The 23169-nt window shown below is 41.9% G+C and overlaps 1 protein-coding gene across 5 annotated transcripts in view; it reads left to right on the top strand.

Annotated features, from left to right (window-relative positions):
• Positions 1-23169, top strand: part of ELFN1 (extracellular leucine rich repeat and fibronectin type III domain containing 1) — a 225445-nt gene that overhangs the window by 109657 nt on the left and 92619 nt on the right. For all 5 annotated transcript variants that reach the window (XM_056806491.1, XM_056806490.1, XM_056806489.1 and 2 more), the window contains one exon: positions 13842-14005. The gene's annotated coding sequence lies outside the window, so the exon portion shown is untranslated. The remainder of the gene's footprint in view (positions 1-13841; positions 14006-23169) is intronic.

Here is a 23169-nt window from a genome sequence, read left to right as displayed (position 1 = left end):
ATAGAGGGTACTTTATAAATATTTAAATAAATTTACTTTATAAATTTATACTTTGTAATTTGCTTTACAACATATATTTTATAAATCATATATTTATTCTGTATTTTAGAAATTATTTTACAAGTTACATGTTATATTTTATATTCTGTTTTATAAAGTATATGTTTTATAAACTATGTTTTATTATATCTTTTATAACTTTATAGTTTTATTATATCTTTTATAAAATATGTTTCACAAATATATTTTATTATATATTAGGCATTTCGTAAATTATATTTTTAATTATGAATTTTACTTTATTAATTCTCTCTCCCAGGACATTCAACAAAATAATGGTCAGAACTTTATCTTTTAAAAGAAAAAAATGTTGTCCTTACTTTCTGTCCTAGTAACTATTCTAAGTCAGAAGGGCAAAAGCTAGGCAAATGGGATTAAGTGACTTGCCCAAGGTCACTACAATTACCAAGTTTCTGAGGTCACATTTGAACCCAGGTCTTCCCAATCACTCTTATCTAAAACTTCCTCTTTTTTTTTTTTAATAATTTTTTTTTTAACCCTTACCTTCTGTCTTGGAGTCAATACTGTGTATTGGCTTCAAGGCAGAAGAGTGGTAAGGGCTAGGCAATGGGGGTTAAGTGACTTGCCCAAGGTCACACAGCTAGGAAGTGGCTGAGGCCAGATTTGAACCTAGGACCTCCCGTCTCTAGAACTGGCTCCTAATCCACTGAGCTACCCAGCTGCCCCCAACTTCCTCTTTTTTTTTAGAATCAATACTATGCATTGGTTCCAAGACAGAAGAGTGGTAAGGACTAGGCAATGGGGCTTAAGTGACTTGCCCAGGATCACACAGCTAGCAAGTGTCTAGGGTCAGATTTGAATCCAGGACCTCCCATCTCTAGGCCTGGCTCTCTATCCACTGAACCACCCAGCTACCCCCTAATTTTTTTTTAATTTCACACCCTTACTTTCTGTCCTTAGTAATAAGTCTAAGACAGAAGGGCAAAGGCTAGACAATCAAGGGTTAAGTGAATTGCCCAAGGTCAAACAGCTAGAAATTGTCTGAGATCAAATTTGAACCCAGGTCCTCCCAACTCTATCCACTGTGCTACCTACCTGCCCCTTGATGATGCAAATTGTAATGCAAACAAATGCACCAGCCTTTAAAAACATGCCCATTTGATAATACCTGTATAACCCTGATGGAATCCTCTGCCAGCCCCAAGAAGGAGAAGGGAAGTAGATAAGTTTGATCATATAATTCAGGAAAACTTATGAGGAAATTTGTTATTACATGTAATTGGTAAATGTAAATAAATAAATAAAAATAAAAAGGTTGAGGGGAAAATTACATCATAAAAATAAGTATCCATTTTGCTTCTTAGAAAGTCACTGGAGTATTTCTAACTTCTTAAAAACATGCAGTACGATATTGAAATATGTTTCACATGATGATGCATGTATAACACAGAGGGAACCCCCTGCCATCTCCTGGAAGGGGGAGGGAGATAAGTTTGATCATATAATTCAGGAGAATTTATGTGGAAATTTGTTATTATATGTAATTGGTAAAATATAAAATAAAAAGAGGTTGAGGGAGAAATACATCATAAAAATAATTCCTAGTTATCCATTTTGCTTCTTAAAAGTCACCGAGGCATTACTAACTCCTTGAAAGCATCTAATATAACATGGAAATGTTTTGTGTGATAATGCATGTATAACCCAGGTCGAATTGCCTGCCAGCACTGTGGAGGAGAAGGGAAAGGAAGGAAAGACATAAGGTTGATCATATAATTTAGGAAAACAAGTATAGAAATTTGTTATTACGTGTAATTGGCACAAAAAAAAATAATTAAAAATGACCACAACAAACCATGCCGATGGAATGTTTTTGTGTGGCTGTGGGTAGTGTAAACAGCGGCAGGTTGTCCGGATGAGTGATGCCACCAGGGAATAGAAACTTCTGGAAGGCAGCTCTCCAGGCCAGGATGTGGTACCCAGTCTGCAGAGCCTAAGCAGCTCCCAAAGACATCTAGTTGGTAACAGATGCAATACAACCAACACTCTTTCCAGCCTGGCCTGAAAAGCAGGAGGCTCTGTGTTTCATGGGGCCCTGGGGCTCAGCTACAGCTTGGGGGGATTGAGGGAGAGAGGGCAAAACTCCGGGTGCCAGCATTCGGCCCCAGCTCTCTTCTTTGACCCTTCCCCACCTCTCCCCTTCAGGCACTCCAGCCCAGATAGGTCTGAAGAACAGACCTGTGGCTAGTAGGGATCCAGGCTGCCTGCCTTTGATTCTGTCTCCCACCCATAGCTTCTCCCATGAGGGGCATTTTGAACCCTGGCTGACACCAGCCCAGGCTGCTGCATCACCCCCTGCCTGACTTATATAGGATCCAGCCCTCGGGTGGGAAGGGAGAGATGGCTCTTATCTTAATTGGAACGACATGAATTTGATGACCTGAAGCAGATTTTCTAGCCCAGCAGACTCTTGTAATTGCAACCACTGGGGGTTTGTCAAGCCTGTAAGCTTTCTGTCTTCTTCCCACGCCACATCAGCTCCTTCTCTCTGTCCCCTCGCTGCTCCCATCTCTCTACCTTTCTTGTTTGTTCCGCTCTTCCCTCCCTTCTCTCTTTTCCTCATCTCTTTCATTTATTCGCCTTTCCCCTTCCTTCCCCTGATTCTTCTCTTTAGTCTCCACCGGGGCCTTCTGGCTCTTTGGACACTTTGCTTTCCTCCTCCCCCGAAAGCAGGGCATATTGGAGGCAGGGCAGCTCTCTGAGATTCTTGCCAGGTCACTGTGAAAAACAATTACTCATTCCATTTTATAGATGAGAAAATTGAGACTCACAGAAGGGAAGGAGGGTTGGAGAAAGATTTCTTTGCAAGCCAAGTTAAAATTGCTTCAGGCTCCAATAACCAAGTCTTGACCCACACTCCTTTTTCAGTCCCTTGCCTCAAGTAATTATGGTAGAAGAGAGAAACCCACTGGATTCTGGAGTCTTAGGATGAGTAGTTTTGGGACTGAAAAGTCATTTTGTTCCCATCTCTCCTTTTACAGTTGAAGAAGGGGCCTGTGTTTGAATCTTAGCTGCCCTGCTGAGACTCAGGCTGCTAGAGCTGGAAGGGTGATGCTGAGAGAACACCTTTATTGTTCAGTCTGAGACTCATCCAAACTTGTTTTCTTGGCAAAGATATTGGAGTGCTTGGCCATTTGAGGAAACTGAGGCAAACAAGGTTAAATGACATGCCCACAGATAGTAAGTATCTGAAGCCAGATTTGAACTCAGGTATTCCTGACCCCAGATCCCACCACCTAGCTGCCCCTGAGATATCATCTAATCTAATTCTTTTATTTAAAACCCTTACCTTAGATCTTAGAATTGATACTGCATACAAGGCAGAAGGGTGGTGGTGGCTAGGCAATGGGGGTTAAGTGACTTGCCCAGGGTCACACATCTAGGTAGTGTCCAAGGCTAGAATTGAACCTAGGACCTTCCATTTCTAGGTCTGGTTCTCACTGAACCATCTAGCTGTCCCCCAATTGTTCTTTCTTTTAATTGTACCTCCAAGTGCCTAGCTGTCTGTCACTTTTAAGTACTTAATCATTCACTCATCCTTGAGGCTAGTCATTTTTTCATTATTTAAGTTTCACTTCCAAGTGCTTAGACCAGTGTCTGTCTCCTTAAGTGCTTAATCATTCATTCATTCATCCATCCATCCTTGAGACTATTGTTTCATTCTTTTAGTTTTGCCTCTAAGTGCCTAGACCAGTGTCTGTCTCCTTAAGTGCTTAATCACTCATTCATTCATTCATCCATACATCCATACATCCTTGAGACTAGTTGTTTCATTCTTTTAGTTTTACCTCCAAGTGCCTAGACCAGTGTCTATCACCTTAAGTGCCTAGTCATTTATTCATCCTTGGGACTATTCTTTGTTTCATTCTTTTATTTTTATTTGTATCTTCAGTGTCTAATCCAGGGTCTGTTACCTTAAATGTGTTTTTGTTCATTCATTCATTCATTCATCTGAGTCTAGTCATTATTTCATTCTTTTAGTTATAGCTCCAGTGTCTAGACCAGTATCTGTCACTTTAAGTGCTCATTCATTCATTCATTCATCCTTGAGACTAGTCATTGTTTCCATCTTTTATTTGTATCTTCAATGCCTAGCCCAGTGTCTGTCACCTTAAGTGATTACTCATTCATTCATTTAGGTACTTAATCAATGTTTATTCATTCATTCATTTGTTAATGGAATAAGCATGACCGAGGAAGGGAAAGGGGCTCACAGGGAGCAGACCAGCCGACTGGAGTGGAGGGTCTCAAGGAGAAAGCCCTCCTAGAGCCATGGTTAGCCGCCCCTTCCTCCCGGTACCGATTTCCCACACTAGGCACGTCCCACCTTTCTCCAGTCTAGCAAATCTTCTCCATCTCCAAGTGCCCTCATGCGATTGGCTCATCTCTCAGCCCTTCCCTAAGGCTCGCTGCTCGCCAGCCTATGGGAAGCTGAGCTAAGGAGCTTTCCATTCAGGAAGCTTACCCGGGAGCTCCCCCTCCCGCCTCCCTTCCGCCTACTCGCTTGCCTTTGACAGGTTCAAGGCACCTTTTAAGTTTGCCCTATTTTTATTTCAATTACCTTTTCAACACAGGTTCAATGGTATTAGCATATTCAAATCGGACCCATTATTATTTCAATTAGCTGTTGAGTAATTAACTCCAATTTATTAACATTTCCCCCCCTTCCCTCCATATTTTTTGGTTATTTACATCCACTGCTAACTAACAATTTTAGGTAATTACATGCCACTCATTTAGTCTATTTGCACACACTTTGTTCACACTGGCAGGTTTGTTTGCTATGGTTACTTTCAGCTTCCCTTTCTCTGGGCTGGAAGTAAGCAGTTCTGTTGTGGAAGGAGCCCTGAATAATCTAGTTGTCTAAGGCTCCCTTCTGAGTACTGGCCCCATCTGCTGGTGCCCTGGGGCAATTCTCTTAAACGCTGAGCTTTCCTTGGACCTACCCTGCCTTTTTCCTGGGGGGTTGGGAGGTGTTAAAAGACACTTTCTCAACCTTAGAGTATCATAGAAAACCCAAGAGTCAGAAGTTCTAGGTTCAAATCCTGCTCATTGCAACTTGTTCATTGATTCTGGGGAAGTCTCTAATATCTTTCCAGATCTCAGGTTTCCTCATCTTTAAAAGGAGAGGATTGTATTTAGTGGCCTCAAGTTTTCTTTCTAACTTTAAATCTATGATCCAATAATAATTATTTTTTTAAAAGCCCTTACCTTCTATCTAAGACATAAGGGCAAAGATTAGGCAATGGGTTTTAAATGACTTGCCCAGGGTCACACAGGTAGGAAGTATCTTAAGGTCAAAGTTGAATCCAGGACCTCCCAACTCCAGGACTGGTGGTTTATCTATCTACTGAGCCACCCTGGCTGCCCCTGCTCTGATAATTATTACACACATGCCTCACCTATCTCATGTAAGGGTCAAATGAGATGAATAAAATTGTTTTCTTAGTAAAATTTGATATAAATATCCGGTATTTTCATTTGAGGAAAAGGAGCAAGGCCAAATCTGGGATGCTAGTCATGAGACTGGGACCAATGGGGGTCCTGTGATAGGATTGCCCCAGTTCTTGCTGGGATAATGGTCTCCCCATCCCTATCCTCATCAGCTTCCAAGGATCCTGCCCCATAGCTGCCCGATGGTTAGAGTCAGGAAGATCTGAATTCTTTCTTACCAGCTGTTTCCCTGGACAAGTCAGTTAAACCTGGTCTGCCTCAGTTTCGTCATCTGATAAATGGGGATAATAATAGCACTTACTGGTGCTCACTTCAGCAGCTTATATGAGATATAAAAAAAGATTAGCCTGGCTCCTACAAAAGGATGGCATGCAAATTTGTAAAGTCTTCCATATTGTTAATAATAATAATAGTACTCATGTCCCCCCCTCATGATGTGAAGATCAAATGAGAGAATATACAAATCAGTGCAGTGCCTGGCACATAATAGGTACTTAATAAATGATTGTTCCTTTCTCTTCCCTACTATGGGAGACTATAATTCCATTGATTCTCTGGGACTTTGGTAATGATCCCTTCCCTTCCCACAAAACCACTTAAGCAACCTGTTCCTGACCACCAGAGACTCAGGAAATCTGGTTTTTTGTCAAAGTTTCACACAGCTAATTAGTTACATGACCTTCAGCAAATCGCTTAACCTTTATGAGCCTCAAATTTCTTTTTAATCTATCAAATGGTGATAATAGTGTCAGGTGTCCCTGGATTATGGTGAGCCTCAAATGAGATAAGAGATGTAAATATGCTTTGAAAAAGAACAAAGCATTGTACCAATATAAGGATTATTATTATCATCTGAGGATAAAAGAGATAAGATGAATGAACACAGACCATTAACAGTTTCCCCCCTCTCTTCCACCTCCCTCTTAATCAGAGAAAGTTGTTAGAAGGTGGGCTTCTGAGGAAGGTACATGATGGCTAAGAAGTTCCAGGAAGTCATGACTAAAGGAAGAGGTTGTTGGCAGAGATAAGAGTGAGTAGGATGGAGAACAGCCAGGCAACAGTAAATTGAGTGCTGGCCTTGGAATCAGGAAGATGCCAGTATGAATTCTACCTCAGATATGCCTCTGCATAAGCCCCATATCTTCTCAGTCTCAGTTTCCTGATCTGTAAAATGGAGGAAATAACATCTGCCTTATTTAAAAAAAAAACTTTTGATGAGTCAAAGGAGATAACATGATAACACTTTGCAAAATGTAAATTATGTAAATGTATGTTATATTTACAAATAGAGAGCTAACAAAAAGAATTGCCCTAACTTAGGCACATAGGGGAAGTAGCCAGAGAATCAGCTCAGTTGGGATTCCCTCTGGAAAGCAGTTGAACAAAGCAGTTTCTTTAGAATGGATGGATTAAGCACCTCCTTATTGAGCTCCCTCTGGTATGTGAGTGGAGGATACAAGGTTTCTATAAAGGAGCTTCTTGCCCTCATGGTGTATATAGTCTAATGGGAGATAAAATGCAACACAGCTAACTACTATATCTATATGGTATATAATAATACATAATTTTATTTAAATGATATAGCATATCACATTATATTAATTTTATTATTTTTATAACTTTACTATTTAATAATTTTATTATAATATAATACTATAGCACATTATTATAATATAATATATATTGTAGACTATATAGTCTATATAATACTATTATATATAATTATATAAATACTATGTATATATGATTATATAAATATGACATATGTTATAGATAATATTATATAAAATATATGATATATCTATGTGATATGATAGTCTACATAATATAATATATATAATAATTGCAGATATAACTACATACATAATAAATAGCTACATAGAATACATAATAAGTAAGAGGTGGAATAGCGAGGAACAAAACAAGATGTATCCCACCCTACTGGAGAGACTGATGAATCTCTTGAGTTCAGGAATTCCAAGCTACAATTGGTTTTTCAGATGTCTGAAGTCCCACAGCAATATAGCAAGCCCCAGGAGATAGGGGGCCACCAGGATGCCCAAGAAGGAATGAAACCAGCTCATGTTGGGAAAACAGGTTGGAGGTTGAAGCTTCTGTGTGTATACTGGGATTGTCCATGAGTGACCACTGTATCCTCCAGCCTGGGCAAGATGGCGAGGTTCAGTCTCTAAATAAAAAATTAGAAATAGACCAGAAGATGGGGGGTCTGAGGGGGAAAGTCATCCCAGGCAGGTGAGATTAGAGAAGACTACCCAGACAGTAGCATTTAAATTTGGTTTTTAGATTCTAAAACTTTAAGGTTGAATAAAAATCTATTGAAAAGGCTTCATTCCTCAAATACAGTGAACTGAGTCAATTCGCCAATTGACAGATGATCAAAGGATATGAGGAAGCATATTTTCAGACCAAGAAATCAAAACTATCTATAGTCATTTGAAAAAAGTGCTTCAAATTAGTTTTCTTTTTTTGAGAATCCTTAGTATTGGTTCCAAGGCAGAAGAGCAAGAAGGACTAAGCAATGGGAGTTAAATAACTTGCCCAGGATCACACAGCTAGGAAATGTCTGAGACCAGATGTAGACCAAAATACCTCCTGTCTCCAGACCTGGCTCTCTATCCACTAAGCCTTTCAATCCACCTTTCTGGATTTTCTTCAACAGTCCATCATAAACTGAAGAGTTACAGAGCACATCTAGCTTCAAAAGGGGAGGGAGGCAATTCAGTTTCACCATCTAGTATCCTCTGGACCTTTGAGGGACCTTGAAGGGTTCAGCACTTGAGAAAGAGTTAGCATAATGGGCAGCCTTGACGATAAACTGTTGTTTAGGCTAAGACAAAGATGGGAAAAGAGATCAATCAGGCAATAAGCAATTTTCTTATTTTGTGCTAGGCACTATGCTAAATAAATGTAGGTGATATAAAGAAAGGCACAACTAATTCCTGGCTTCAGTGAGCTTGCATTCACTTTTAATACTGATTTTTAATAAAATTGAATGTCTTGTAACACATTTTAATATTTATTAATTTTAATTAATATTAACATCTAGTTAATGATAGTTTTTGCTTTTTAACAAATATTTAATGCTAGGAAATTCTTTTTTCTTTTAAATCCTTACCTTCTGACTTAGAATCAATGCTAAGCATTGGTTCCAAGGCAGAAGAGTAGTAAGGGCTAGGCAAAGGGAGTTAAGTGACTTGCCCAGGGTCACACAGCTAGGAAATATCTGAAGTCAGATTTGAACTGAGGATCTGCCATCTCCAGTCCTGGCACTTTATCCACAGTACCACCCACCTGCCCCCAACTGATAGAATCTCAAGAGTTTGAGGAAGATTTAGTTAGTTTTGGATGTTGTGGGTCAGTTGTCCTTTTGTGCTGAGTCTTTAATGGGAAACCTCATAGGCTTTCATCTATGTAGCTGGGTGGAGAAGATGAGAAGGGAGAGAGAGAGAGAGAGAGAGAGAGAGAGAGAGAGAGAGAGAGAGAGAGAGAGAGAGAGAGAGAGAGAGACAGAAAGAGAGAGAGAGAGAGAGAGACAGACAGACAGAGACAGACAGAGACAGACAGAGAGACAGAGAGAGAGAGACAGAGACAGAGACAGAGAGAGAGAGGGAAAGAGAGACAGAGAGAGAAAGGTAAGATATTTTCAAAGCACTTAGCATAGCCATAGTCTCTGGAACACAATAGTTTCTTGTTTGTTTTTGTTCAGTCATTTTTCAGCCATGCCTGACTCTTTGTGACCCCATTTGGGGTCTTCTTGGCAAAGACACTGGAGGGGTTTGTCATTTCTTTCTCCAGCTCATTTTCCAGATGAAGAAACTGAGGAAAACAGTGAAATTACTTACCCAAGGTGACATAGAGAGTAAGTATCTAAGGGGAGATTGAGACTCAGAAAGATGAGTGTCCCCTTCTCCAGGCCTGGCACTGCAACTAGTACACCACCTAGCTGCTTACAAAATGCTAATTTCCTTCCTTCCTACTTAAGAGCCAACCTGCGTTGTAAGGTTGGGTATTGTTTGGGAAGAAGCCCTTGTATATGTATAGACTCTGTCCATTTCCTAGGTGCTATTAATGGTAGCTTTTGGGGGAGGTACATTTGTAGGAGGTAGTATGGTACATTGGACAGATCATTAACACACATTTGTATAGCCTTGGTCAAGCTTTTACTTTTTCCACTTCAGTTTCCTCATCTATAAAATGAAAGAAGGAGGTAAATAGATTCTGAGATCCCTTCCCAGTTCTAGAGCTGTGGTCCTAGTTGTACAGTTCTTGTCCACATGGCCTCAGAAAAGGTGGCAAGAGGCAGAGGTGGGATCTGCCAGCAATTTGGCCCCAGGAAAGGACACAATGCCATTTTTTAGTGAGAGAGAAGGGAAAGCTTCTGATCTCAGAGACAATGGTATCAGCTTTCAGTCCGAGAGACTATAACCATGGATAGAGGAGAACTGTGTTGGAGTGACAAGATTTCCTGAACCTCAGCTTTCTGGAGGAGTAACAAAGAATTTTTGGAGTGGAAAATCTAGAAATGAATGATTAACATTTAATAAAGAAGAAGAAAAATTAGGCTTTACACTCAGCCTACACTACATTAATAATAATATATTATTTCAATAATGCCAATCCAATGGGCCCTTTCTTTTTTCTTTTTTTTTCTTTTGGAAAATTTTATTTAATTAATTAATTTAGAATATTTTCCATGGTTATGCCAATGGGCCCTTTAGCAACCCTCAAGCTCATTTCCCTTAAGAGAGACCAAGGAGGCAGCTAGGTGTCTCAGTGGATAAAGAACTAAACCTGGAGATAGGAGATCCTGGGTTCAGACCTGGTCTCAGATACTTCCTATCTGTGTGGTCCTGGGCAAGTCACTTAATTTCTCTTGCCTAGCCCTTACTGTTCTTCTGTCTTGGAACCAATACTTAGTATCGATTCCAAGACAGAAAATAAGAGTTTTTTTTGGGGGGGTAGGGGGGAGGAGAGGTTCTAAACCTTTGGGGTGGTGCTCTTGTCTAGTGTCTTGTATAGGTCATTGATGGTAAAGGTAGCTTTCAAAATACTTACTGATGTTAGAAAGGGCAGATAACCATATCACTTGTTTCTGTGGCACTATAAATACTTTATGTTGTTTTGAAATTCCTATGGGGTTAAATAAATGCTGTCCTATACCCTATGTGCATTATTACTTTGAGTGCTTGCACAGGGGCCCCTTTATTCACAACTTTGGAGAACTAGACAGAAACTGGCTTTTGTGTTCCTCTTAGGAAACTGGATTGGGCAAAACAAGTCAAAGGAGGTTATGGCAACCATGTGACACAGTGGATATAGTGCCCAGGCTTAGAGTCAGGAAGACCCAAGTTCAAATCCAGCCTCGGACACTTACTAGCTGTATGACGCTGGGCAAATCACTTCACCCTATTTGCCTCCATTTTCTCATCTGTAAAATGAACTAGGAAAAGAGATGACAAACCACTTCTTTATCTTTGCCAAGAATACTCCAAATGGGGCCACAAAGAGTCGGGTACAACTGAATAACCAAGTCTATATAAGCTCAGAGCTTTGAATTCTGGGGAATGCATTGCATTAAATATGACTGTGCCTGGGTGTGTCTCTGTGGGACTACTTCTGTGTATGTTCTTATGTGTAGTTGCCTGCCATGTGACTGTCTGCATGTGTGTGTGTGTCTTTCCCCAGCTGTGGGTTGTATCTGTGTTTGTTTTTCCAAGTAATAAGTCACTGGGAGATAGAAGAGATTTTCCTGGATCCTGCTGAGGAGCCCATCATTAGCAGTGATGTCTGCCTTCCCCAAATGTGCTCCCAACCCACAAATAAATCAAAGGGTGTGATTGTTCACTTAAAAACCATGATGTGTTATTGAGCGCCAAGCATCCCTCACCCCGGTGCAGATTGGAGAAAAGAATCATGAGTGTCTTCCCTGTGCCTGCCCCTCCGTCTGACTCCTGTCCCCACGCCATGTATCGGCCCTATCTCGTCTGCCTGACTAGATTGTTCACAGTGTGCTGTCTCTCCCCTCAGTCCACACCCCCACCCTGTGCAAGTACATCACAGCCTCAAGCCTGGCATCCCATCAATCACTGTGGTGAAGAGACTTTACCATACTCCACCCCCTTTCTTACTCTTCTTCACTGCTGGGTAGAAACTCCCTAGACAGGCCTATTGTTCCAAAGGGAATAGAGGTTTGGGGTTTTCCAGCCTTTCCTCGGGCTCTTTACTAGTCCTAGAAAGATATTCTTCCTTTTAAGTTTGTTCCTTATACCCAGAAAGCCTTGTTTCATTCACCTTCTGTGTCATAATGGCAGCATAGGTGGGAAGAATCTTGTTTCATCCTGTCTTACCTCTATATTCTCTCTCCTCCTATTAGAATTTATTCCTAATAAACAGGGACAATTTTCCTTCCCTTCCCTTCCCTTGTCTTGCCTCGCCTTCCCTTGTCTTGCCTTGCTTTCCCTTCCCCTGTCTTCCCTTCCCTTCCCCTGCCTTCCCTTTCCTTCTCTTCCTCTGCCTTCCTTTCCCCCTGCCTTCCCTTCTCTTCCCCTGCCTTCTCTTCCCTTCCCCTGTCTTCCCTTCCCTTCCCCTGCCTTCTCTTCCCTTCTCTTCCTCTGCCTTCCTTTCCCCTGCCTTCCCTTCCCTTCCCCTGCTTTCTCTTCCCTTCCCCTGCCTTTCCTTGCTTTTCCATCCCTTCCCTTCCCTTCCTTCACCCTATGGGCAGCTAGGTGACTCAATGGAGAGAAAGCCAGACATAGAGACAGGAGGTCCTAGGTATCAAGATCAGTCCCCCATTTCTGATCTCTGGTCTGTCATGTTTAGCATCTGGGAATTTTCAAAAACCCTTTTGGTCTTAGTAACAACTCTTAAGGCAGAAGAGCAAGGACTAGGCAGTTAAATGACTTACCCAGGGTCATACAGTGTCTCAGGCCACACTTGAATCCAGGTCCTTGCAACTCTAGGTTGTATATTTTATCCCCTGAACTATCTAATTACTCCCTACACATTGCTAATTGACATCTATCAAATTTACAAATAAAGAAACGGAGGCACACAAAGGTACAATAACATGCTTATAGTCACCCAGTAAGTAGTAGAGTAGGTCTTGAATCAAAGTCTGGTGCTCTTTCTACTATAACACATTGCTCTCCTATGCTAGATGCTATGGAAGATACAGACTATAAGGTACAAAAAGCCCTGCCTTCAAGGAGTGTGAAAACTCATCTTCCTGAGTTCAAATCTGACAGCCATTTACCAGCTGTGTGACTTTGACCAAGTCACTTAACCCCATTTGCCTTAGTTTCCTCATCTGTAAATTGAGCTGGAGAAGGAAATGACAAACCACTCTAGTCTCCTGGCCAAGAAAACCCCAAATGGAATCACGAAGAGTCAGACATGACTGAAATGACTGAACAACAGCAGTGTGGAACCTAGAGCAGGGGTCCCCAAATGTTTTACACCGGGGGCCAGTTCACTGTCCCTCAGACCATTGGAGGACTGAACTATAAAAAAACTATGAACAAATCTGCATATGGCTGTCTGGGATAGCAGAGGCTGCAGTGCTGGCTGGGATGGGCCTGTCACACCTTGCACAGGCCCATCACCGCCACCACTCTACTGGGCAGCAGTATACACAGTTCGACATCCCCTCCCCCAGATTGCTGCTCACCATGCTGACGTCTTCCATTGTGCAGTCACACAGTCCTTTGCGCAGTGCCTCGTTCTCCTTCAGTTACTCTCAGAACAAGGCTCCATGTAAAGGATTATGTCACCGGAAGTAGTACTGTGAAAGAGGTGCCCCTTCTGGAAGTGTGGTGGGCCAGATACATGGCCTCAGGGGGCCGCATGTGGCCCTCGTGCTGTAGTTTGGGGACCCCTGCCCTAGAGTTTAGTTTGAGTTACACCCATGAGAAAAGAGTTAACATGCCAGGTAAGATATGGTAATTACTAAATGAATGGTATTGCAGAAGTTTGCAGGGAGGGAGAAATCAGTTGGGCTCTTCGCCAGCGTTCCATTCCCATGTCTCCTCTGGGATGGTCCTGCTTTTGTCTGCGGGGTCTTCTGATTCCACCCTACACCACTGATAGATTAGCTTTTCAACTGTTTCATTCCAACAGATGGCTGCATCTGCTTGGGAACTGTCCTGTTCTTCTCATCCTTTCCTAACTGATGCCTCTGTCAACCCAAAGAAGGATGGCCTGTTTTGATCCCTCTTGGGTGACTAGCTCTTATGGGCATCGTTTTCTTCCCTTCTCCCTTATGGAACTTCCTTTCTCTTTCTCTGCAGAGCAAGTATTAGTCTCTGTGCCTGATCCTTCCCCATACATCCTGGAACAGCACTCTGTCAGCAATGAAAGATGAGTAGAGTCTCTTCATGACGTCAGAGGGGAAACAGCCACCAGATTGCTCATCTCAGATGCTCCATATCATCAGGCAACCTCCAGCTTCCAGGTAAAGGATCATTTTTATCAGGTATTCTCTCTCAGCAAGGAGCAGAGGGAGAGAGGAAGCTACCTCAAAGAAGCGGTCAGCGCACAGATGTGGCACAGATGGGCAACAGGTCAAGAGGGAACCAGGATAGATACCTTGAGTAGAGCTAAAAGGGATCATGTTTGGGGCCAAGTGGCAGATCGAAAACTTATCACATAGAATTCAGTCCTATGATTCAAGTTAAGTCAGCCCAAAGGGGAATTCCCGAGGCCAGGTAAGAATGGACAAAGGCAGAAGAAGGAAACCATCCTGAGATCTAGCCTGAGTTCATAACTGGAAAAGTGTTTGGGGGGGAAGGGTTCTTGAAAAGGCTTCAGAGAAGACCTTACTGCCTAAGCCCTTGCCTGTTCTTCTTCCCCCAGGAAATCAGGGCACAAAATGGGTCTGAGTCAGGGGAAAATAAATAAACCTTGCTGAAAAGTGACTCCCTCTTCTAGGCACCTAGATGATAGAGAGGATAGATGACTGAGACTGGAGACAGGAAGATCTGAATTAAAATCTGGCTTTAGAGGGGCAGCTAGGTGGCTCACTGGATTAAGAGCTAAGACTAGAGATCAAAGGCTTTGCACTCAAATGTGACCTCAGACTCTTCCCAGCTGAGTGACCCTGGGCAAATCACTGAACCCCCACTGTTCAGCCCTTACTGCTCTTCTGCTTTGAAATCATTACACAGTATTGATTCTAAGACAGAAGGTAAGAGTTATTTTTTAAAAACCTGATCATAGATACCTTTTAGCTATTTGGCCTTGGGTAAGTCACTTTGCCTTTGCCTCGGTTTCCTCAACAGTAAAAAAGCATGTACCTCACATGGTAGTTATAAAGATCAAATGAAATAATATTTGTAAAGTGCTTGGTGTGCTGTCTGGCATATAGTAGGTGCTTGACAAATGCTTGTTACCTCACTTTCATTCTTTAAGGAACATTTATTTTCCAAGTGATCTAATTTTGTTTTTATTTATTTATTTGTTTGTTTTTTAGACCCTTACCTTCTGTCTTAGAATCAATACTGTGTATTGGTTCCAAGGCAGAAGAGTGGTAAGGGCTAGGCAATGGGGGTTAAGTGACTTGCCCAGGGTCACACAGCTAGGAAGTGTCTGAGGTCAGATTTGAACCTAGGACCTCCCGTCTCTAGGGCTGGTTCTCAATCCACTGAGCTACCCAACTGCCCAGCCCCCCCCCCCCCAAGTGATCTAATTTTAAAGCAACTATATACGATGAACCACAGGTTCTACTGATTTCATTAAAAAACTAAATACTCCTATGAAGGCAAAAACCTCTCCCATTAAGAAATGGAGTAAAGAAGACTTTTAAGGCTGTCATCCTCATGCCCTGCCAGACACTCTTATACAAGTGATGTCGTGCCTAGTAGGAGTGATATACTTTGTACCTGTGTGACTATGACAAAGGAAGCTCTCCAGGCAGAAAGAAATCAGTAAGATCAGCTAATCCTCCCTGTCCTTTGTTTTTACCTCTCCTCTCAGCTAATTGCCTCTGGCTTCTGTAGATCCATCCATCTATCCATCCACCCCCTCTTCTATCTCTCAGAATGCCTCAGGTGCCCATTTCCCCCCCTCAGCCTCCCACTGGAAAGGAGACAGAGTTCAAAGGACCTTTTGGTGGTTGTTGTTTTCAGTGTATCCAACTCTTTGCAACTCCATTTGGAATTTTCTTGGCAAAGATTCTGGAATGGTTTGCTATTTCCTTCTCCAGCTCTTTTTAGAGATGAAGAAACTGAGGCAAAGAAAGTTAAGTCATTTGCCCAGGATCACACGGCTTAGAAGTGTCTTTGGCCAGATTTGAATTGAAGAAGATAAGTCTTCCTGACTTAGTGGTCCAATGCTCTACCCACTGTAGCACATAGCTGCCGCAAAGTTCCTTAGGAGCATGCCATTTTATATCCATTTAGAACTTCATGCATATTTTTCAGACTTTTCACATACATTATGCCATTTAATTCTCTCAATGACTGCATGATCTGAGGGTAGATATAACCCCTCTCTCACTTTTTTAGATAAAAAAAAAGAAACCCACAGAAAGGGAATGATTTACCCCACATTACAGGGTTAGGCAGTGGCAAAACCAACACCAGAGCCCACATCTTACTTTGAGTTAAATACAATTACTTTGGCGCTATCCTGTCTCCTGAGCAGTTGCCAGAAAGCCAGAGAGAAACCTGGGAAGGGAATATGCCATGAGTTCACCCTGGAGAAGAACTACAGTTCTAGGGGCTTAGAGCTGATTGGTCTTCATATCCCCTCAAAAATGCCACTCATGGCCCAATGGACAGAGCACCAGGCCTAGAGTTCAAACCTGGCCTCAGACATTTCCTAGCTGTGTGACCTTGGGCAAGTCACTTAACCCTATTTGCCTAGCCCTTGCCTTTCTGTCTTAGAGGTGTTACTAAAGACAGAAAGTAAGGGTCTTTAAAAAAATATGTCAGTGAGGACTCAAGGATGCTAACCTGAACCACTTCCACTTTTTCTCTTTAGAAGTGGAAGAGCTTAGAGAGATGGGATGATCCTAGATTCAAATCTGGTCACTTAACCCCCATTGTATCACTCTTATCACTCTTCTGCCTTAGAACCAAGGTGGAAGGTAAGGGTTAAAAAAAAGAAACGAAGAAAGAAGTGGAGGATCCCTGAGAGCATTCATGCCCGCCTCATTCCTTGGCACAGTCCAGTCCCTAAGAGGTCCTCCAGAACGTCTCCACCCCACTCTTGGCCAGCCTCGAGTCTCTCGTTCCTCTCTCTCAGCCCAGAGAGTGTCCAAAACTCTCTAAGCACTGTAGTGATGCCATCTGGGTCACACACACTCAAAGAGACCCTGGAGGGGAGCAATTTGCTCTGCATGGGTTGCCTTATTGTCTGCTTTTTTTTTCCCTCTAAAGTCTACTTAGTAGTTGATTAACCTCCAAGTTGGAAAATTTCCAGCCAGCCCCTTCTGCTTCTTACCTACTTGCCTCTTCTGTTAGAACCAAAAATAAATCTCGGAGATCATAGTCCAACCACTTTATATGACAAGGGAGACAATTAGCCCCAGGGAGAAGTGACTTGCCCAAGGTTATGTGGTCCTCCAGTGGTGGAGCTGAGCTAAGATTCTCCTTTAAAGACTGTTAAAATGTTTTAGCTTTCATTTTTATTAATATGTTTTTTAAAACATCATCCTCAGTTCCTCCTTTCATTTCTCAATTGAGCTTCTGGTAACAAAGACAAAAAGAGAAGAGAAAAACTAACTTAACATCAATTAAGTTTGAGAATGTGTGATGTTCTTCATCTGTAGTCCCCCCACCCCACCTCTGCAAAGAAGTACATCAAGGGGACAGCTAGGTGACCCAGTGGATTGAGAGCCAGGCCCACAATTGGAAGGTTCTGGGTTCAAATTTGGCCTCAGATACTTCTTGCTAGATGACTCTGAGCAAGTCATTTAATCCCCCAATACCTAACTTTTACTCTCTCCTGCCTTAGAACCATATAGTTTTGATTTTAAGATGGAAGGTAAGGGTTTATATTTTTTAACTGATTCATAGCATCAATGGATCATAGATTTAGAGAAGGGGACGTTAGAGATCATCTAATCCAACTTCCTCATTATCCTACAGAGAAAATGAGATATAGAAAGATTAAATGACCACCTAATAAATTATAGAGTCAGATTTTGAATTTGGGTCCCTTATTCCAAATCCAACACTAGACTAGACTAGACTAGGGAGATTCGCACTGGCTAAAACCAGTCTGGAGTGGGGGCAGAAGAAGGGAAGAAGGAAGGAGAGCAATAGAGAAGAAATAGTAAGGAGGCAGCTAAGTGGATCAATGGATAGAGAGGCCAAGACAGTAGAGGTCCTGAATTCAAATCAGGACTCACTTCTTAGATGGACTTCTGAACTGTGTGATTGTGGGCAAATCCCTTACCTCCAGTTTCCTAACCTTTACTCCTCTTCTGTCTTGGAACCAATATATAGTCTTGATTCTAAGGTGGAAGGTAAGGGTTAAAAAAATGTACATCAAGATATAATTCCATTAGAGCATGATACATCATGCCTTTTACCCAAATGGGCTCCGGGCCTTGGGATTCTGTTCTGCCTTGGTCCCATCTGCTGTTTCTCAGTGGCCATAATTTCCCCCTTTCCCTCCACTTGCATAGTTGGAGAATCTTGAACCCCAGGACTGTGTTCCCCAGAATTCCTTTAGTATTTCCCAGCATCTTTTCCCCTTCATTTACTGTTGTGTTAAGTTGTTTTTAAGTTTCCGTAACTCCTTCCTTTTCCTCTTTTTTCTTCTTTGGGGAGATTGTGGCTTGAGTTAGTAGTTAGCTCCTTTTTAACTCTAGTTTTTATTTTAATAAATTTTATAAATATAATACTTGAGTTATTGTATATTCATACTCTTTAAATTTTCTTCTCACATCCCTCTGTTTGTGATTTCCCATCTTAAGAGGAAAATCTTACCTGACCTTCCTTTCCTTCTCTCCCCATCTCCTGATATATTTTATGCTACATGTGCCTTTGGGGAAAGTCCAACACACTCCTTAGGGCCCATCTGGACCAGGGTCCTCAGGAAGATTTGGACCAGATCTGGGGCATCCCTAAGATTTCACATCTGCCATGAAACCCCATACCCTCTGAGAATCCATAGCATTCAGTGATTTTGTTTCTGGCCAACTCTGGCTGGCCGGTTCTAGGGATGAGGAAGGGAGTAATGGAAGTAATCTTAAGGGACAGATTGTAAAATAAGGGAGTAGGGTATGGGATAGGACAAGGGAACTGGCACCAGTTCTATCTGGTATCTCCCTGAATAGTCAATGGAAATCTGCAGAGCAAACAGTCCAAGGAAAGATGCTGAGCTGGCCAGAGGTAGGGAAACAGAGAAAAAGAGACAGAGACAGAGAGAGACACACAGATACATGAAACAAGACAGGGGAAACTCAAAGAAATAGTCCCAGAGACTCAAGCTTAGTACCTAGGAGCAAATCCCAGCTACCCAGACAAAGGACAGTGATGCCCCTCTCAACCCATACCACAGCAGCTACAGGCTGACAGTGCATGTCTAATTAGTGTTGCGTTGTCCACAGAGGATGTTGCATCTTTACTGTCGGGGCTCTCCAGTGTCAACTGGGTATCTAAGGCAACCAGTTCAGCAGCAGGTGAGAGTGAGTCGTTTCAGCAGTCCTAATGAGTTTGGTGAGAGGACAAAGGAAGCAGAATGGGAGATACCAGTATCCCCAGTTCAATTACCCCCCCCCTTCCCACCCTGGTCCTATCCTCCACTACAGTCAGGTCACCAAGACCAATTCCCTAAATCCCATCCCCAAGGGTCCAATTTTACTTCCCAATTTTGAGAAGCAAATTCCCCCCTCCCCTTTTTTAGTTTTAAAATTCCCTGTCTTCCAAATGCCCCTTCTGGCCAATCTGTCCAATCTAGGGGTGCAGCACAGGGAAGAGGTAGGAGGCGATAGGGAGAAAACCTTGTCTCAGGAGCTCCTAAGATACCCAAAGAGATTTTCCTCTAACCCCACAAGGGTCAGTGGATAGCCATTTCCACTGACTCTCAGCCCTTATAGGGAAATGGGTCAAAGTGGCGAAGAAGAAGCAAGACAATCCCACCACTGACTAGGGAATATCAGGCATATATATGCAGGATTTTCCTAATTCGTGTGCCTCCACCATCAAACCGTACCCACATCCCCTCTTATGACAGGCAAAGGAGAGAAAGTCTAGTAGTGGCTTCTTGGCCCTGGACCAGGTTGACAGCACGTGGCCAGGGGGTAGAGATGATTCCATTGCATTCTGTTCTATTCAAATCTAAATGAATCTATTTCACTATAATTTATTCTAACCCATAGATAAGTATAAGCCTTGAACACAAGGCCAGGGAATAAGGATGATACCATTGCATTCTGTTCTATTCAAATCTAAATGAATCTATTCCACTATAATCTAGTCTAATCCATAGATAAATATAAGCCTTGAACATTACCCTATCATTAACAGATGTGCCCTTCCATTGGTGATGTATCCCCAGACTATAATGAAACATATTGGCCATTCAGTTCTTGGATGGATCCACCTGGGTTCTAGCCCCCAACCCTTCCATGATGGTCCAAAAGTAGGCTTCCTCCGGAATATAGAATATGCTCCAGGGAGCATCTGGGTGGCTCAGTGAATTGAGAGCTTGGTCCAAAGACAGGAGGTCTTGGGTTCAAATTTGATCTTAGATACATCCTAGCTGTGTGATCCTGGGCAGGTCACTTAACCCCCATTGTCTAGTCCTTACTGCCCTTCTGCTTTAGAACCAACACACAGTATTCATTCTGTCAGAAGGCAAGTTTGAAAATAAAAATAAAAATGAAGTCTTCATGAAAGAAAAAAACACAAGTATAAACTGAAAAGTACTAGTGATTATAAATCACAGGAATAAATAGGTAGATAAATATACAATAACACATAGTTATTTTTTCCTCTATGGCTCTCAGTTTCATCCCTTGTAAAATGAAAGGGTTATGGCAGAGTGAATGCTTGAAGTCAGGAAGACCAGAATTCAAATCTTGCCTTAGATATATTTAAAAACCACGTGACCTTGGGTAAGTAACTCAAGCTCTCTTATTCTCTGTTTCTTAACTCATAAAATGAGGAGGCTGGCCCTCTCAGTTCCAAATCTATAATCTCATTATTTAAAAAAAAAGAAACTAAAACCCTTACCTCCTTTGAATTGATACTGAGTATTAGTTCCAAGGCAGAAGAACAGTAAGGGCTAGGCAGTGGAGGTTAAGTGACACCAAGGGTCACATAGCTAGAAGTGTCTGAGGCTGGATTAAACCCAGGACCTCCCATCTCCAGGACTGGCTCTCTATCCACTGAGCTGCCTAGCTGCCACAGTTCTTTGATTTTTTTTTAACCCTTACCTTTCATCTTAGAATCAGTACTGTGGATTGGTTCCAAGGCAGAAGAGTGGTAAGGGCTAGGCAATGGGGGACAAGTGACTTTCCCAGGGTCACACAGCTAGAAAGTATCTGAGGTCAGATTGGAACCTAGGGCCTCCCATCTCTGGGCTTGCCTCTCAATCCACTGAGCCACCCCCCTGATTTTTCAAGTCTTCTTGCAATAACATTCTAGCATTCTTTGAATGTTAGAATGTCTAATCCATTCCATTTTATTCCAGTGCATTGCATTGCATAATTACTTATTAGATTTCTTATCTAGCACTGCTAAGACAATACATGGCAAAATCTAGGATAGGTTTCCTTCAAGTGGCTTACAATCTTTTATGGAGACAAAGAGATGATGATGATGATGATGATGATAGGTAGCACTTATATGGCACTTTATGGTTTGCATAGCATCATACAAATGTTATCTCATGTGCTCCTCACAGTAACCCAGTGAGCTGTTATTACCACCATTTTACAGAAGGTAAAACTGAGGCTTCGGGAATTTCAGTAAAACTTTTTCAGAAAAAAAATTCAGTTATCTGAGATTTAGAAATTTGCCAGTGCCCTACAGCTAGTTTATCAGAGGCAGGGTTTGAACTCAGGACTTCTCAAGTCCAAGTCCATCCCAAAGACACATATGTGTGCACACCAATTTAGCTTCCTTTCATAAACACAGGTGAAGCAATTAGATGGAAATCAAATAGGTCATGATATGTGATGCTGTTTATTTGGGCAAGGGCAATTAAACAAGGGAATTTCTGATTTAGGTAATTAAATCCAATGGGTAGTCAAGAAGAAGAGAGCTCACTGTTGATCCCTCTCCATTTTTACAATTCTTAGGAGGGTACAAGGTGTGTGTGGGGGTGGTTATTGCCCTTACCTTCGTCTTACTGTGTGTTGGTTCTAAGGCAGAACAGTGGTAAGGGCGAGGCAATGGGGGCCAAGTGACTTGCCCAGGGTCACACAGCTAGGAAGTGTCTGAGGCCAGATTGGAACTTAGCTCTTAATCCACTGAGCTACCCAGCTGCCCCCAGAAGGAGCAGTTTGTGACAGCCACAGTCCTGTTAAAAGGGAATGGATAGATGTGGAAGGGGCCAGTTTCCTTTTAGAGTACTTGAAAGCCTCCTAACTTGGGTCTTTACCATGACTTTCACCCCCATACTGCTTCCCTTGGGAGAAGGGCATAGAGGGACGAGTCCTTGCATAGTTTCTATAAGCCTCAGGCTGATTCTGCTTTCTTTGCTTAGGTCTCTTCCCCTCCTGGCCCCCTAGATTTAGTAGGTGTTTCATTTCTCCTCTCTGGGACTCATGGCTTCTGGCTCCAATCACACCTCTCAGGCTCTTTCCCTTAGTTCTAGCCCCATGAGGCTCAAGCCCCCATCTCCCTCGGCCTTGATATTAGTCCATTGTGCTCACAACTAGGTGGTGGATAGAGATAAATAACATGAGTCTGTATCCATGAAGGATTCCAGAGGACTCGGGAGGAAATAGAATACTTACCTCCTGATAGGTGATGGACTCAAAGTGCAAATTGAGATTTTTTTTTTAATACATATCTGCAGCCAATGTGGGAATTTGTTTTGCTTGACTATACATGTTTATAACAGGGGATTTTGTCTTTCTTGCTTCCTCCAGGGTGACTTGGGGAGAGGTAGAGAAAAATCATATTTTTATTTGGGAAAAAATATTTTAAATGATCATAAGACTTATTTTTGAGGCCACATGAAAAGGGACCATAATGCTCCCCTTTTGGGTTCAGCAAAGGATTGAATTCTAAAGGTGGTCAGTGTTTTAAGAAAAATGGAAATGAACAGAAAAGAATAACTGAAATTAAAGGACAGGACATAAAATAGAGAAAGGGCAATAAGAATTCATTAATTTGGATTGATGTTGTATACCCATTTTCAGTTGTGTCTTGTAATGATTAAAATAGTAGAAGCCATAAACTGTAATAGATAAAAGAGTGTTTGGCTTAAATTGTGACTGCAGAAAATATGGTTTCAAGACAGTTGTCTTGTTTTAAATCAAATATAAGGTGGTCACCAGGGGAAAATTCCCAAATATTAAATATACTCAAGTCAGCTGGGTTTTATAGAGATTTTAATTAATACAAATAAGGAATTAATGAAAGAGAGAGAGTAAGAGGAAACAATGAGAAAAGAGATAGGCCAGCCTAGGCTTTTAAGCCTTAAGAGAGAGAT

The sequence above is a fragment of the Monodelphis domestica genome, chromosome 7 (genome assembly GCF_027887165.1).
Source record: "Monodelphis domestica isolate mMonDom1 chromosome 7, mMonDom1.pri, whole genome shotgun sequence".
Lineage (NCBI taxonomy): Eukaryota > Metazoa > Chordata > Mammalia > Didelphimorphia > Didelphidae > Monodelphis > Monodelphis domestica.
The sequence above is the reverse complement of the archived record's forward strand: the minus strand, read 5'-3'. Positions and strand labels throughout refer to the sequence as shown.